Raw genomic sequence first — 8,709 nt, 5'->3', positions numbered from 1 at the left:
TTTTTTTTTTTTTTTGAGACAGTCTTGCCCTGTTGCCCAGGCTGGAGTACAGTGGTACGATCATGGCTCACTGTAGCCTCAGTCCCCTGGGCTCAAGCAATCCTCCCACCTCAGCCTGGAACTACAGATGTGCACCACTATGCCTGGCTAATTTTTTTGTAGAGACAGGGTTTCATTATTTTGCCCAGGCTGCTCTTGAACTCCCAAGCTCAAGCGATCCGCTCATCTTGGCCTCCCAAAAGTGCTGAGATTACAGGTGTGAGCCAGCACACCTGACCCAGAGTTTGAATATTATGAGTAGGGATGCTCAGCCTGGACCTGCATCTCTCCAGAAGCATCACAGTACTTACTAGGTACTTACATATACTGTTTCATTTAGTCCTAAGAACTATGTGAGATTGGCATTACTGTCCCCATTTTGCAGACTGTCCAGCTTACAGACTGACAACACCAATAATCAAATCCAAGTGGGTCTGCCCAAAGCCCCACATCACACTGCTTAAAATTCAAGTCTGCATTTCAGTTCTTCATTAGTCTCCTTTATGTCAGTAACCAAAGTTCAGATTAAATATTTGCTTTATTTTCAAAAGAAAACCATTCCTTCAAACAATTTTCTACCAATTTCTCTGCTGAAATGGTACTTATTTATAACACAGTACCTAAAAATGAGTCCATAGGGAAGTGGAAAATGTTATTTTTTGAAGCTGTACGCATTCAGTACGCTTTGCATCAATAATAAAAGTATATTCATAAAAGTATACTCAAGTATAGGATATTAAGAATCTAACACTGCATATATTTAGGCATAAATGTGACATAATATTCCACTTATTTCACAAGCAATTACTGTAACTTAATTCCAATAGTTATTCTAATACCTTTTTGTTCTTTCTAGAATTTCAGGTTTGTTTTTTAAGTGGTTTCTCCCATTTTTCTCACCTTCAATTACATAAAACTGTATTCTACTTTCAGTCCAAATTTTGTGTTGCCTATATTAAATCCATTTCCCCAACATATCTAGACTGCTGCCAACTCGAGTTAATAAATTTTGAATGACTGCTCAGGATTTATTCTCTTTGTTTTTATATTCTACGTTATTTCCTTATACAATAGAGTATGAATGAAAACAAGTATCTACAAGAGCAGTATTTCTTCAATTTTCACCTTGTGGAAGCTGGGTATTAAAATAAAAATAAATTAAGCTCTTGGGCTGGGAACTCCCTGACCATATTTCTCTCACTGTGCTGGGTGTCTCTATGCCCTCTTTCAATCTTGAGTATATAGAGTCAATAGGCACTGCGTGCATTGGGGGAGCACCTGGCCCATCAAGGGCCTTTCCCAGAGGAAGTAATGAATAAAGAACAGATGAAGAGCTGAGCAGTGGTTCCTGACCTGCCAGCAAGACAGGAGGGGCAGCGCTTCAGATTTGAGTCACCTCCACTGGAGTCTGCCAGTAATCAGTTGTGTGACTTTAAGCATATCAGTTAGAAACAGAAAGCTTGGCATCCTGAAAAGAAAACCACTCCTTCAATTTTCTACCAATTTCTCTGCTGAAATGGTACTTATTTGTAACACAGTACCTTAAAATGAATCCATAGAGAACTGGAAAATGTTATTTTTTTTTTTTAAGTTTTACACATTCAGTATACTTTGCATCAATAATAAAAGTATATTCATAAAAGTATACTCAAGTATAGGATACTATGAATTGAATTTCAGCAAGACTTGAATTACACTCCTCATTATTTATCCAAAAAGGAAGAAAGATCCAAGGATTTGTAAGTGATGTGACCAAACTCCAAAGGCTGTTAGTGGTATCAGCACATTCAGGATGCAAGTCCCTCTCTAGTCAACTGCACTTTCTACTAAATTGTGATTCACTGGGTGCCAATTTCTTCATCTCAATAGGTGATGATGACCCCCTTTGTAATACTACCCATCTCATAGGACTATGAAGACTAAAGAAAATAAGGGATACAAGAGCATTTAACAAATTCACAATACCACTTTATACTATTGTGGAGAAGGCCAAGAGACAAGAAATCTGGTAGCATTTAAAGTGCTAACAGCACAAAACAGAAGTATTATAAGGTCATCTCACCAGCCAAATCTATACTTTAGCCTGATTATACAATAAAAGCATTCACCTTGCCACTCTCGAAAAGTATCAGGGCAAGCTACAATGCCCCCTCACACTGGCAATTTACCATGAGATTGCTAATCAATAAGCAAAACACTGTATTGGTACTTCCTGCTCTGAACACCAGGTACCAGAATTTCAGCAGCCAGGTAGGTTGGAGTTCACAATCAGGCAGCCTAGAATTACACTCAGCCCGCAAATATGTTTTGATCAACATAATTTTTAATGGCAAATTTTTAAACTAAATACATTAAAATCCACCACATGCAGTGGCTCACACCTGTAATCCCAACAATTTGGGAGGCCGTGGCAGGAGTATCGTTTGAAGGCAGGAGTTTGACACCAGCCTAGGCAACATAGACACCGTCTCTACAAAAATTTTTTTAAAAACTAGCTCGGGCGCAGTGGCTCACGCCTGTAATCCTAGCACTTTGGGAGGCCAAGGCAGGTGGATCACCTGAGGTTGGGAGTTCGAGACCAGCCTGACCAGCATGGAGAAACCCTGTCTCTACTAAAAATACAAAATTAGCCAGGCGAGGTGGCGCATGCCTGTAATCTCCGCTACTCAGGAGGCTGAGGAAGGAGAATTGCTTGAACCCAGGAGGTGGAGGTTGCGGTGAGTCGAGGTCCCACCATTGCACTCCAGCCTGGGCAACAAGAGCAAAACTCCTTCACACACACACACACACACACAAACAACTAGCTAGTACACGGCCGGGCACAGTGGCTCACCCCTGTAATCCCAGCACTTTGAGAGCCCAAGGCAGGCACATCACTTGAGGTCAGGAGTTCAAGACCAGCCTGGCCAACACAGCAAAACCCTATCTCTACTAAAAATACAAAAATTAGCTGACTGTGGTGATGCGCCCTGTAGTCCCAGCTACTCAGGAGGCTGAGGCAGGAGAATCGTTTGAACTCAGGAGGCAGAGATTGAAGTGAGCCAAGGTCACGCCACTGCACTCCAGCCTGGGCAACAAGAGTGAGGCTCTGTCTCAAAAAAAAATAAAAAAATAAAAAAACACTAGTTACACATAGTGGCATGCACCTGTAGTCCCAGTTACTGGGGAGGCAGAGGTGGGAGGATCACCTGCGACCAGGAATTCAAGGCTGTAGTGAGCTACTACCATGAAACTGCACTCCAGCCTGATAGAACGACACCCTGTCTCTAAAAGTTAAATAAATAAATAAGAATACATTAAAATCCAGATTTCCAGCATCTTTTCCAAAAAAAATCAAAATATCCAAGGACACTGGGCCCACTTCCTCACATGGCAAAAACAAGTGGAGCTGAGCAGCAACTGCCGCCTTTAGTTTGGGCCTGTGCTCTCCAGTTCATCAAGGCCCAGCCTACTCATCCTAGTACATAACAGGCGCGGACTCGGAGACCACTGAGGAAGATGCTCAAACAGAACAATAATAATAATTTAATGAAGATCTGTTTACTCTTTTTTGGCCAGTTTTCTGTGGCTCTATCACACATTAGCTGTGTGACTCTTAAGTAACACATTTAACCATTAAGCCTCTTAAATTTAACACAAGCTGAAATATGCTGACTTCTGAGTAAAAAAACTTCACAAAAACTTCAAACTCACAGAAACAAGTCAGGGCACCTCCCATGGGGAAAAAATGTATGTGGCTGGGCATGGTGGCTCACGCCTGTAATCTCAGCACTTTGAGAGCCCAAGGCAGGTGGATCACTTGAGGTCAGGAGTTCGACACCAGCCTGGACAACACGGCAAAACCCCGTCTCTACTAAAAACACAAAAATTGGCCAGGCGTGGTGGCACCTGCCTATAGTCCTAGTTTTGGACCCAGGAAGCAGAGGTTGCAGTCAGCCAAGATCATGTCACTGCACTCCACCCTGGGTGATAGAGCAAGACTCCATCTCAAAAAAAAAAAAAGGTCATGTGACAGAAGTCCTTGTCATATAATTTGACATCTACGACTGTGTCCTTAACAGTAAGGCCTATACATTAGAATAACAGATTGCTAGCAAATTATCTTAGCCTGAATCATATAAATCCACTCAACGCAAAAGTTTCTGAAGTCTTCAGGTTTGAGTCAATAAGCAAAACAAGCTCCCCCGCCAAAAAAGAAAAACATGTAAAGTAACAGATGAGGCTATGAGCTCCTTTAGTGCAAAGGCTACTTCCATTCCTCATGATCCCTCCTGTCTCACAGTGACTGGCGCACCGAAACTACAGCTCAAGGGCGAGTTTCTGTCTGAAGCCTTTCCAGAGGGACCCCATCCACATCACAAAGAACAAGCAACATGGTGCAGTAAGGAAGAGTGCAGATCCCAGTGTTCAGCAGATAATCCCCTCTATCTTACAGATCTACCAGCAGCATAAACTCAAGGGTTTATTCAAGGTCTCTGTGCCCCAGTTTCCTCATCTGTAAAATCAGGATGCTGATAACACCTTCTCACACAAGAAAAAAAATGAGATAAAGCATTTAACATCATGCTAGCAGAGTAAGTACTCATTACCTATTACCTACCATCATCCGTGTTCCCTTCTCTGTGCTCTAGGGTACTCCTGGGGACTTCTACCTTAGAACCCACAGTACTTTATTATAGTTCACCCATGCACACACATCTCCTCCACTAGAATGTCAATAACCTCAGGATAGGGACCCAATTTTACTTCTTTTTGTATCCCCAAGGTCTAACATTTTGCCTGGCACTGCTGAAATGAATCACAGATCCTCCAAGTATTAACTGGAAAAGTTATTAGCAGAAACTGGAATTTACCTCCTTTGCCTGGTACTCAAACCCTCACTGACTCTGACCACTACTGCCCCTCCAACTTTATGTCCTTGTACCCTGCTAAAAGAAGCAATGACTTGCTTGACTCAGGCTGTAAACTCATTCACCACTCTAAAACCATGCCTCAAGCATTATACCTTTGTATCTTATAGCTATTTATTTTGGGGGACTTCACCACAAACCAGGCCCTTTATCCCCATTAGTTCAATAAATACTCACAACACTACATGTGGTCAATATTATTCCCTAACCTAACTCCTAGTTGAAGAAAATGATGCTTGGGGTTATGTGCCAAAGGTCACATATCCTGTAAAAACAGGGACCAGGAATTGAATCCAGAATCCATGCTTATTTTCTATAGACTGTTTTCTCTGCTCATATTCAAAGCTGAGCTAACCTACCTGCCATCTCCTTGCCTTGGAAGAGCACAGTCTTTGCATTTAAAAGATCTCTGTACTATTCATTTTAACATACAAATGTTTTGTCCTATATACCTTTTTGTTTCAATATGTACTTGCATAAAGAGAGAGACGGTGTAAGAAAAAGGCAAGATATGTAATGGAAAAAGAACAGATTTAGGCATCTGAGAGACCTGGGTTTGAATCCTGGCTCTGTCTCCTACCAGCTGTTTAATTTATTCTGGGTCTTCCTAATCTGTAAATTGAGGTTAAAGTGATTAAACAATAGAAACCCCTATATAATACCCAAATACTCAAAGTTTAGTTTACCTCAAATCATGAAGCCTTACCTGGCCACATCCCATCCCTCAAAGGAGAATAACCCATTCCTCTCCCGCACTACCACCATCACAAGAACTCTCACACAATGTACTTATCACTGTGTTAGAATTTTTATTCATTTCCCTTATCTCTCTTTCACTAAATTGATCTCCCTGGCAGCAAAGACTGAATCTTACTTATCTCTACACTGCGTAGCATGGTACCTGGCATACATATATATATACATATACATATTCAGTAAACATTTGCTAAGTTAAATAATTGTAGATAAAAATGAGTGCTTATAGAATTCTAGAGGAAAAATCATTTCCAGCTGGGGTTGTCCCGAATTGGTTAGGCGAGGCCAACTCAGCTGAGCCGTGGGAAGCATCTCAATAGATTGAAAGAGAAAAGGGGAAACCTAGGCAGGGTAGGGAGAATGTTCTACAAAAATCAATGGAATAAGAAAGAACAAAAATGATTAGAGATCCTACTTATTTGGAGTAATGGATCAGGGTGGGGTAATCAAAGAAGGAGACCTTTTCAGACAGAACTGGAAAGGTAACCAGGAGCCAGATTCACAGATGTAAGGGAGTGTAAGTGCAGTCTGGGACACACAGCTGAAGGTAGGCATGAGCACACAGATGAATGGTAAAGGGCTACCAGCATGCCCCAAATCCCGGAGGAGTGTCAACTGAAAAACATGAAAACAATTATTGCTTCATCAAGAACTCTTTCCGTGTTTACTAGGCACCTTGTGTGGGCTCATAAAATACACGGAATAAAACCTTTATCTAGGCTTCTGCTCAGCTGGGTTTTAACATTACGGATCCGCTCCTTCTGCTTGTCAGAGATTGAGGACGCTGCTTTTTTTAAACCAATGTGTCTCCATTTGACTGTTCACACCTGGGAAAGTTTTGAACTTTGCCGATTTGGGTTTATAACAACATGGTGCTTTGCACAGTGCCAGGTACTGTGGGGGGCTTCCAAAGTTACTTCCATTCATTCAAAAAGAAGTTTTAACCAATTTCTGAGTCAATTTGGGAGTCTCCGGTTCAAGTCATACTCTTGTTTACACTACAATCTCTTTTTCCCAGCCTTAAACAAATCTAAAGGACTCCTTGCCACTCCCATAAACAAAGAATGAATCAAAGTTCCAGAAGCACTGTAGCTAGAAAAGTCTATGAGGCTGTTAACCCCTTTAAGGGGGATGGAAAGAAGGGACTCAAGGAAACAGGGACCACACAGTCAATGCTTGAAAACCTTGATTTTCACATTATGAAGACCAGGGCACCTAGATATTGCCAAGTGCAGGACCAGAAACTGCCGGAGTCAACCGCACCTCCCACACCCACACTACCAGGTCCGCTGGCTTCTTTTCCCCTAAACCACACACCTGCCTCAGACTCCTGACAGCCTCCAGTTCTGGAAATCGCTACGAAACGAATGCTCCCGGGCCACCTGAACAAGGGCCCGGCAGGCGGCCCGCTGGGCAGCGCCAAAACCGGAAGGGTGAGAGGGCCGCCAGGTGGGCAAGTTGGTGGGCTGGCGGGGAGGAGGCGGCTGGGGCAGGGAGCTGGCGGCTGGGGCAACCTTTACCTGAAGCTGCTTCCACACTACGGGTCGGGTCGGCCCCGGGACACGTTCCTGAGGGGAGGGCCCGGCTCCCCCACGCCTCCCGGCCCCTGCCCCGAGCTCTGCACTCTCGGGATCCACGGGGACCGGCGCTCCTCCCGGCCCGCTCAGCTGCCGCTTCCCGGGTTCGCCCTCATGCCCCTGCTGCTAGCCGCCGCCGGCCGGCCGAGCAGCAGCCCTATTACCCTGAGCCGCCCACGACCCGGAACCACACTCCAGCGTTCCGGAAGTCCCCGACCGGGAAGGAGCCTCTAGCTGGGGACGTAGTGCGCAAGCCCCAGAGCTGAAAGCAAGGAGCAGTTGCTTCCCGCGGGGCGGGGCCGGGAGGGAGGCCTGGCGCATGCGCGCCGCTTCTCCAGTGCAGGGAAAGGCCTGGGTCGGAGACTTGAGTTCTGGCACCATGCTCCAGTGCCTGGACTTGTCTTGAGCGGGAATCAGTGTTACGCTTCTTCATTGAATCTTCTTTCTCCCCATTTCCACGGAGAAAAGCCCTTAGTTCGTCCAGAAATGAATGATGAGGCAGCTTAGCCTCTGTATGAGAAAGACCTGGGTTCAAATGCCAGCTCTTATAACTTGCTGTGTGTCCTAGGACGTGACACCTCTCCTCTCTGAGCCTCGGGTTTTCCCATCCAGAGCAATAGTTTCAACTTTAGAGTATATTGCTGTGGGAATCGAATGGGATGATGCTTGAAAAACACCCAGCATAGTGCCTGACACATAATAAACATGCAGTCAATGTTAGTTATTTCTCTTATTATAATATCTGTAATATGGAGGTGATAATAATCTTCCTCAAGCCCTGCTGGGAGGTTTCCAGGACATGTCGGAGGACTGGCACAGGGCAGAAGTTCAGCGTTGTTTCACGCTGCTCCCTTTCTCTCACGGAGAAAATCAGTAGAGAAAATCACGGTGAAGGGGGAAAAAGGATTCAGGCAGTGTAGTCAGAGTGTTCTCTCACCTGAAAGGTGCTCGGGGAAGTCTCTCAAAAAAGCACCTTAGCAAAAGAAAAAAGTCAAGGTTGAATTTCAGCCCTGGGGGACCCCTACCAAATTTTAAACTCATTAATAAATATGCCATGGGGCCAGGTGCGGTGGCTCACACCTATAATCCCAGCACTTTGGGAGGCCGAGGAGGGCAGATCACTTGAGGTCAGGAGTTTGAGACCAGCCTGGCCAACACGGTGAAACCCTGTCTCTACTAAAAATACAAAAATTAGTCTGGCATGGTGGTGTGCACCTGTAGTCCCAGCTACTCGGGAGGCTGAGGCAGGAGAATGGCTTGAACCCGGGAGGTGGAGGTTGCAGTGAGCAAAGATCAGGCCACTGCACTCCAGCCTGGGTGACAGAGACTCTGTCTCAAAACAAAAAAACAATACATATCATGGGTCCACCCATGTATTTCTTTTTTTTTTTTTTTTTTTTTTTTTTTTGAGACAGTCTTGCCCTGTT

General features: G+C 44.4%; 1 protein-coding gene across 1 annotated transcript in view; it reads right to left on the bottom strand.

The window, feature by feature from the left end:
• Positions 1 to 7,496, bottom strand: part of MAPKAP1 (mitogen-activated protein kinase associated protein 1) — a 268,575-nt gene extending 261,079 nt beyond the window's left edge. The window contains 1 exon segment of the mRNA XM_011931379.1: positions 7,226 to 7,496. The gene's annotated coding sequence lies outside the window, so the exon portion shown is untranslated.
• Between the last annotated feature and the right edge of the window lie 1,213 nt (positions 7,497 to 8,709).

The sequence above is a fragment of the Colobus angolensis genome, unplaced genomic scaffold, assembly GCF_000951035.1.
Source record: "Colobus angolensis palliatus isolate OR3802 unplaced genomic scaffold, Cang.pa_1.0 Scaffold9, whole genome shotgun sequence".
Classification (NCBI taxonomy): domain Eukaryota; kingdom Metazoa; phylum Chordata; class Mammalia; order Primates; family Cercopithecidae; genus Colobus; species Colobus angolensis.
The sequence above is the reverse complement of the archived record's forward strand: the minus strand, read 5'-3'. Positions and strand labels throughout refer to the sequence as shown.